Below are 7565 nucleotides of genomic sequence, written 5' to 3'. Positions count from 1 at the left end.
ACTGAAAGTGTTGATTTCTTCTTTAATTTTGAGTATGATATCATATATTAGCTTTGCAATCCCCTTTTTAGAAATGTTTGGTTAGTATGTTTTCATTTTCGAAAAAAATTCTCAAAACAAATTTTTTCATCAAAAATCTTCCCACATGAGTTCAATCAAAAACAAAATTTGATAACTTAAATTCATAAGATTTAATCTACTTAATTAATTCATCTAAACTCAATTAATTAACCTAATCAGAATTTTTAGTGTTAATTAAACAAGGATATATTAATCATTTAGAAATTACAAGGTTAAGGGGTAGGCTGTTTTACTTCAAAATGACCTGGATTTTATCTTATTAGGTATACCCCAATTAATTTAGATATCCCCAATCAAGCCAGGTTATCAAAGGATGCAATTAAAAAATGCCTTACATGGCTAAGATGCGAGGTTACATCCCAACTACCGGCCATCCACACAAACATCAGTACATCACCGACATTCTTTTTCTCCCACGTGAGAAAATGAATGTGCCCTTCACGGTGGACCATCAGCCCCACAAGTATTTGCAGGGAATCCTGCGAAGTGAAGGGTATACTTTTTTTTTTTGTCCCAAAACTAAATTACTATATAGCCCCACAGTAAAAATAAAGCTCTCAGTCAGTATCTAATGAACCTAGACACAAAAACAATGTCAAGTGAACAAGAAGAAGAAAATTTCAGTTTCACTGAAATCAAACTCCCAACGTACCAGAAACTCATCAATGGTAATCACTTCCCATCAGTCATCACATCAAAGAAAACATGAATTTATCTGATTTCATTAACACCATCCAACACCAAAAACCATGGTTAGAATCACTTGTACACATGAATGGAGCTCTTTTATTAAGAGGGTTTCCTGTATATACAGCTTCTGAGTTTAATCAAGTTGTTGAAGCTTTTGGGTATGATGAATTACCTTATGTTGGTGGTGCTGCTCCTAGAACTAATATTGTTGGGAGGGTTTTTACTGCTAACGAGTCTCCCCCTGATCAGAAAATCCATTTTCATCATGAAATGGCTCAGGTTTGTACTTTTTACTTCCATGGGTCTTGCTTTCTTTTATGCAGTTCACTTATTTTCTTACTGGATGGTAGAAATTATGGTTCATTTCATAGTGATTGTGCTGTTTTCAGGGTAGGATTTGGTGAAACATTGTGAGTTTATTGAATTCTTTGTAAGGGGTTACGAGTTTATTGCAATTTAACAGGTTCCTGAGTACCCATCAGAACTGTTCTTTTATTGTGAGGAAGAGCCTGGAATGGGGGAGAAACTCCAATAGTTCTTAGTCATGTTATGAGAAGATGAAAGTTAGATTTGGGGAGTTTGTGGAGAAACTAGAGAGGGATGGTTTGATATATACTAGGATATTGGGGGCTGAAGATGATCCTTCATCACCAATTGGACTTGGGTGGCAGTCTACGTTCTTAACTAAAGATAAAAGCATAGCCGAAGAAAGGTTTTGTGTCTCACCATCTGATATTACTTACAGAAATTTTAACCAAATTTTAGCTATAATCCAAGGTGAATGCTAGAGACCCTGACTCTTGAAATCCAATTATCTTATCAGTACTGGGTTCATACCAAGGCATGCGAGTCCTCCAACTACCGCTTCAAAGCAGCGAGTGTAGCATGCCAAGTATACAGCAGCGTGTCGGCCTTTGATCTATCGATGGTTCATGTCTAGTTGTTAAGGTTTTGTCATGATTAGTGACCTAGTCCGAAGTTATCCGTCTTTGTCTTATAAAATTGTTGGGGTCTTGCGCTTGAGCATCTCAGCTTTTATTATATAAATAACGACCTGCATTGCACTTTACGGTTAAAATAGATGACTTACAATGAAAAGGTCGTAGTCATTCTAAACCTAGTTACACAGACGATTAGGGTACCCCACTTTGCTTTACATTGCTTTTAGGTTTCGTTTATTATAGGGTTGTTCTAAAAATTGGAAAAGATGTCATTATGCAGTTTTTATCTGCACCGATCAAAAAAAAATATGCAGTTTTTATCTGTTGGTACAAGTCTCCTGCGTGAATGAAATTTTTGGCTCGATTAGGTACGAAGTTGGAATGGATGGAGGATGGTGTGAACTCAGTCATGGGACCAATACCAGCTATTAAATATGACAAAACAAGGGGCCGCAAGATTTGGTTTAATAGTATGGTTGCTGCGTATACAGGTTGGAAGGATAGCCGCAATGATCCCGTGAAGGCAGTCACATTTGGAGATGGTACCCCTTTGCCATCTGATGTCATACATGAGTGTCTTAAACTCCTAGAGGAGGAATGCGTTGCCATTCCCTGGCAGAAGGGCGACGTTTTACTTATTGATAACTTGGCTGTTCTTCATTCTCGAAGAGAATTCAATCCTCCGCGCCGCATACTAGCGTCACTCTGCAAGTAATATAGGTGCATATTCTCTTCCTTGTCTAATTTTAAGTGTAGTTGTTCCTATGGCATTTGCTAAATGGAAGAGAGTGTCTACATGTTCCCTTTAGCAATATCAAGGATCATTGCGCCATGAGTACTTGAAACCCACCAACCTTAGCAGGATGTTTTTCCTAGTTTACTCGTTCGGAAGTGTGCTTGATATCTCCATACTTGTTGTATTATTGTAATAATGGGGCTTTATTTGCCCCATATATGTATTAGTGTAATAATGGCGTATAGCAATTGAAAAAGGATGTTGCTAAATGGGGTCGTAACATAGTTCAACCATTACAAAATGGGGTGTAGCAAAATTTTGCCGTTACTAATCTGGAGTCGCAACTGTTTTCTTAACGGAAATGTGGCCTTTACTAAATTTTTACCAGACTGCTGTTTTTTACGGTAAAAATTTAGAACATATGCCATTACTAGACTTTTGCAGCATAAAAAAAAAGGTCGATCTCCATTGACCTAGTCAAAATCAGTCCCCCACCCCACCCCAAAAAAAAATAGCTTCATTCTATAAAAAAATGTTTCATATTACGCAACAAGGTTAGAAAAACATTACAAGAATCATGAGAACAAAAATTGTCATTTGGATAATGTCTATACGCTCAATACTATACCAAGTACCAACAGAATGTTTCAAACAATAAAGTCTAACATCCTATGTCTTCAACAGATCTTCTACCGAAAAATCGAAGCTAAAAGAGAAATACATGATTCATATCTAGATACAACTGCATCATGACCAAACAAACACTTAGTATGGGAAATGTGTAATCATGAAAGCCATTTCAAATGTATGGATTTGCAGTACCTTTTATGAGACAAGGAAAGGTGTTAAATTGCCTGCGAAGTTATTTTACCATCTTAAGAGCTGCACTTCCTACACTCTTCATGCATGGTCATAGCAGAACACCAGTATGGAAGCAGAGCTCCAACGAGAGGAAATACACAAAACTGTGACTGAAAAGTGCATTTCTTCCAAAAGTGTGACTGATCCCCAATATCTTCTAAAAGTGTGATTGACTTTACCTAATGGCTAAGATACCCTTTGACTACTGATGTACACATATGGGAGGGGATTAAGAAACACACTAATCTGTATATTCCACTGATTCAATACATTCCAGAATACGGATTAGTCCTCCCCTAATTCAATACACACCACAATACGAATACAGAACCTTGGGTGTATCGATTCAAATTCTCTAGTATCGAAATAGAACACTCGCGTTCACTCTGGCCAGCGAAGAAGAAATTCGCAGAAAATTTTGGGGAGGTTATAATTTATCAACTCTTTCTCACTCTTTCGATTCACTATCAAAAATGTCCTTTTAGTCTATTCTGCAATTGATTTGTAAACCCTAGAAATTTAAATTCTAATCTTAGGTTTGATGATGATCGCAGGAGAAGAATCGGTGCAAATACTTGAAGATACTTGAAGATTCGATTGAAAGGTCTAAACTCTAAGTTGGTTCCTTGTTTGTCATTTATCTCTACTAAAATTACTAAATAGACAAATCAATCTCGATTTTGCAATTGTATGTGTTTTTTTAGTTGAATCATGATGTCTTAAAGCTTGGGTATGTGTTCGATTTATATTTTATGACATGATTTCAGTTTGAGTTTTGTTTAATGTCATGTTTGAGTCATGAAACATACAATTTTGGGTTTATGTTTTCTGTTAGTTTTCGGCTTTAATGGACGAAAAGGGTTTATATTTTTCATGTCAATCTGGTGGGATGGATATACACTGAAATTGAAGCTTTTTGATCAATTAATTTGATGGGTTTTGTTTAAAATTGAGTCTAAACAGCTGACTTCATGGTGATATAGAACCTATGAGATTAAATGCCTTCTAAGTCATCAAGAGCCTAAACTAGAAAGAACTACTAGTTCTAGAGGCTTGAGATGATATTTACTGATGCTTAAAAGTATATCTAGACGTATAAGTGTAGTATGCAAAAGCCTACAAATGATGACTATAGATTGTTGTGTTCTGATATTTAGTGGGACATATGTTCGCCAATTTGTTATGCTTTGTGATAGTATCCAAAATCCTAAGTAATTTTTTTTAAATTTTTTTTGTTATTTAAGGTATATATAAGTTTCAATACAGAGTTCTCTCGATGTGTGTTGGGTTGAAAAATATGGATCGGACTCAGTAATCCTCCTTGTGGAGATTAACAACTAATCTTTTCCATTGTTAAATCACCCTTCATAAACGATTGAGCTCTTCCAACTAGTCTGTTTCAGGACCTGTTCATTATACTTCGATATCGCTAGGTTTGTCTTAAATATGAACATCTATTGAAAAGTAACAAGGTCTTTCCAACTGTCCTCATATGCTTATATTTTCATGTGAAAGAAACCCAACTGTATCTAATCCTCTGTTAGTAAGCATTCGTAAGTTAATAACTAATCCAAAATTTATAGGTACAGTCAATGGGTTCTGGTTGACTTCCTAAGAAGGGGCGCGACGGTGGGAATCTGAGTGAGAATGAGAAATTGAGGGACCTCGAAGGAAGACCTATGTATTTTGAGTCGAAATCTGCAGGTCCTGCAGAGGACAGGTATATATGAGACACTAACAAGGCAGTTTTATTGCGCTCAGATAATTTTTTTCAATATTGCAGTTTTGAGAACTTATCTAATAATTATTAGTAACTTGTTCAACGTTTCTTTCAACTTTATATTGTGTTTCACAGTAGTTTTTTCTACCCTTCAAAGTACCGGGGACGAACCAGCGACATAAGCTCATACTCCATCTTAGGTTCACTATCACACTTGTGGAGTGTGTTGTATGAAGAAGAGATGGACATGTTCAAGATAACTGCAATAGAGCACTTAACAGACATTCCACGAGATCAAAGTTGGTCTAAAGCCGTATTTTGTTTTCTGATGAGTCGGCAGATCAAAGTCAAACCTGGAGAATATTTGAATGATGAGATCCTTTTTAGAGTTAAGGATACAAAATTGTGCTTTGGAAAAGTGGATTTTCTCTAATATCCGGACTTAGATTCCGGGATTTGAGGGATGGACATTCCGATTTTGACTCTCCACCGAAGATGTTAAGGCTAAAGCATAAGTATTTTTCAGCTGATAATAGAATCACCGGAGGGCACTTGTATGACTTTATTTTTTGCAATACAGTCTCCAAGGACCGGGCAAAGGTTTTCGGAGAAACCAGTAATGCCATTAAAAACGTATCAGATAAAATGTTACGTCGTCGCAGGATATGTGAAGGGAGTGAAACGGTTCAGTGTGAAGGTAATGATAGGGTGAAGGTGGCATTAGTCTATGTGGTATACATGTTCTTGTTTGGGCACCAAGACATCCATGGGATAGAAGAAGATCTTTGGGACTTGGTCGACAACCTTTCAGAGTTCAACAAGCACCCATGGGCCGAAAGGGTGTACGAGGCCACTCCACAAAAATGTAACAATGCATTTAAATCTTCTATCAAGCCAAAAGGAATGTCACAAGTGTTGGTGGTAATATGAATTGATTTCTGTTTCAAAAATTCATATGTTTAGGCTTTATGTTTTTTGCATATCCAGTAACTCCTGATTTTGGTTCTAATAGTTTTTGTTTGTATTTTAGGTTTGGTTCCTTATGATGTTCCCGGGTGTGCTTGGAGATATGGGAAAAAAGATTAAAATTGAAGGGTGGCGCCCTCATATTCTAGACGTGTTGTGCACGGAAAAGGTTCAGCATCGTCAGCTATGTTGTTCGGTGATTCATTCGAACGTGAGTGAACCAATGATGCAGTATCGCAATCCACAACTGTTAGTAATTCTGGGGGTAGCCAAGGGACCCCTCAGTTATCAACAGCTGGAGGATCTCGAGACCGAAATTAAGTTAAGAAAGCAATGGAAGACTGAAGATGAGGTTATTGAGGGAGATTTGGAGGCGAAGAGCGAGGAAAAAGGAGGACATGATGAGGATCCTGTAGTAACTCAATTACTTGATGTGGTGGATGACTTAAAGCGTCAAATGGAACAGAGAAAAATTCAGGAAATTCAGCAAAATGAAATGATAGCGAAAATGATGGAGATGTTCAAAATGCAAGAGGAATTGATCCTGTTGAGGAGACCTAATGTGGTGGATTTGATTTGATTTCAGAAATCATGTTAATTTGTTATGAAAATTTACGAACCCACATAGATCTGACTGTTTAAAAACCATTTCCAAACTTCATTTTAACAGGGTCCTGCACAGGAATTGGAGGCAAATCCCCGTAACACAGAACATGAACATTATGAGACTTTTTGAGGACTATTATAGTCGATTCCCTGAACGAGATAATGATAAACATTTTATTAATGATTTTGGCGGTGAATCACTAGATGATTTTTGTGAAGCTAATACTGGTGTAGAATCTGTAGTTGGAAACAACGAGGCAGAAATAATAAGCACAGATGTTTCACTGGTAAGTATTTCTTGCATCCTTTTTGTGGGACAAATATAATCCTCTAGTCATTTGGGTATGGGAGTATGGTATGGCTTATTAATCCCGGTGTATTTTTCTACAACCTGTTTGTCTCTAATTCAAATTCCATTTCAATGTCTCCGACCCTCTGTATATGTAGGCCAATGTGTTTAACAAAATCAAGAGTAAGAAAAATAGTCAACATCGGGATAATGAGAATCTTTCTATAGTTGTGAGAAAAAAGATGCAAGGTAACCAGGTGAAGTCACCATTTACTACTTGCGGAGAGACTACTCCTAAAATCCCTGTTGTTGGGATACTGAAGAAGAGATATGATATTGCCTCTGACGCTGTTTCCGCTGACGAGTCAAATCCGAGGAAGGTTAGGAGTATGGTGGAGTTGAGAAGGGATGACGTTGATGTGGAGAATGGTAAGAGAAGGCTTCCATGAATTTGGACAATGGGTGTAGCACTTCAACAAATGGTGCAACCGATGTTCAAGGTCTCGGTGTGAGAGGTACAAAGAAACGCAAAGCTCCGGTGAATTATTTCAATAACTTCCAATATGATCGCTTGAGGGTAACGCCGGATGAAATAACCGGTGTGAATAATTTCATAGACCAAGGGTGAGTGTCCCTGGTATATCCTTATCCTTTATATTATTGGGTGTCTTGTTT

The 7565-nt window shown here is 37.2% G+C and overlaps 1 pseudogene; it reads left to right on the top strand.

Annotated features, from left to right (window-relative positions):
• Positions 1-653: 653 nt before the first annotated feature.
• On the top strand, positions 654-2764 carry LOC113353610 (annotated as a pseudogene).
• The last annotated feature ends 4801 nt before the right edge of the window (positions 2765-7565 follow it).

The sequence above is a fragment of the Papaver somniferum genome, chromosome 2 (assembly GCF_003573695.1).
Source record: "Papaver somniferum cultivar HN1 chromosome 2, ASM357369v1, whole genome shotgun sequence".
Classification (NCBI taxonomy): Eukaryota; Viridiplantae; Streptophyta; class Magnoliopsida; order Ranunculales; family Papaveraceae; genus Papaver; species Papaver somniferum.
Note: the sequence above shows the minus strand (reverse complement) of the source record. Positions and strands in the feature narration are given on the sequence as shown.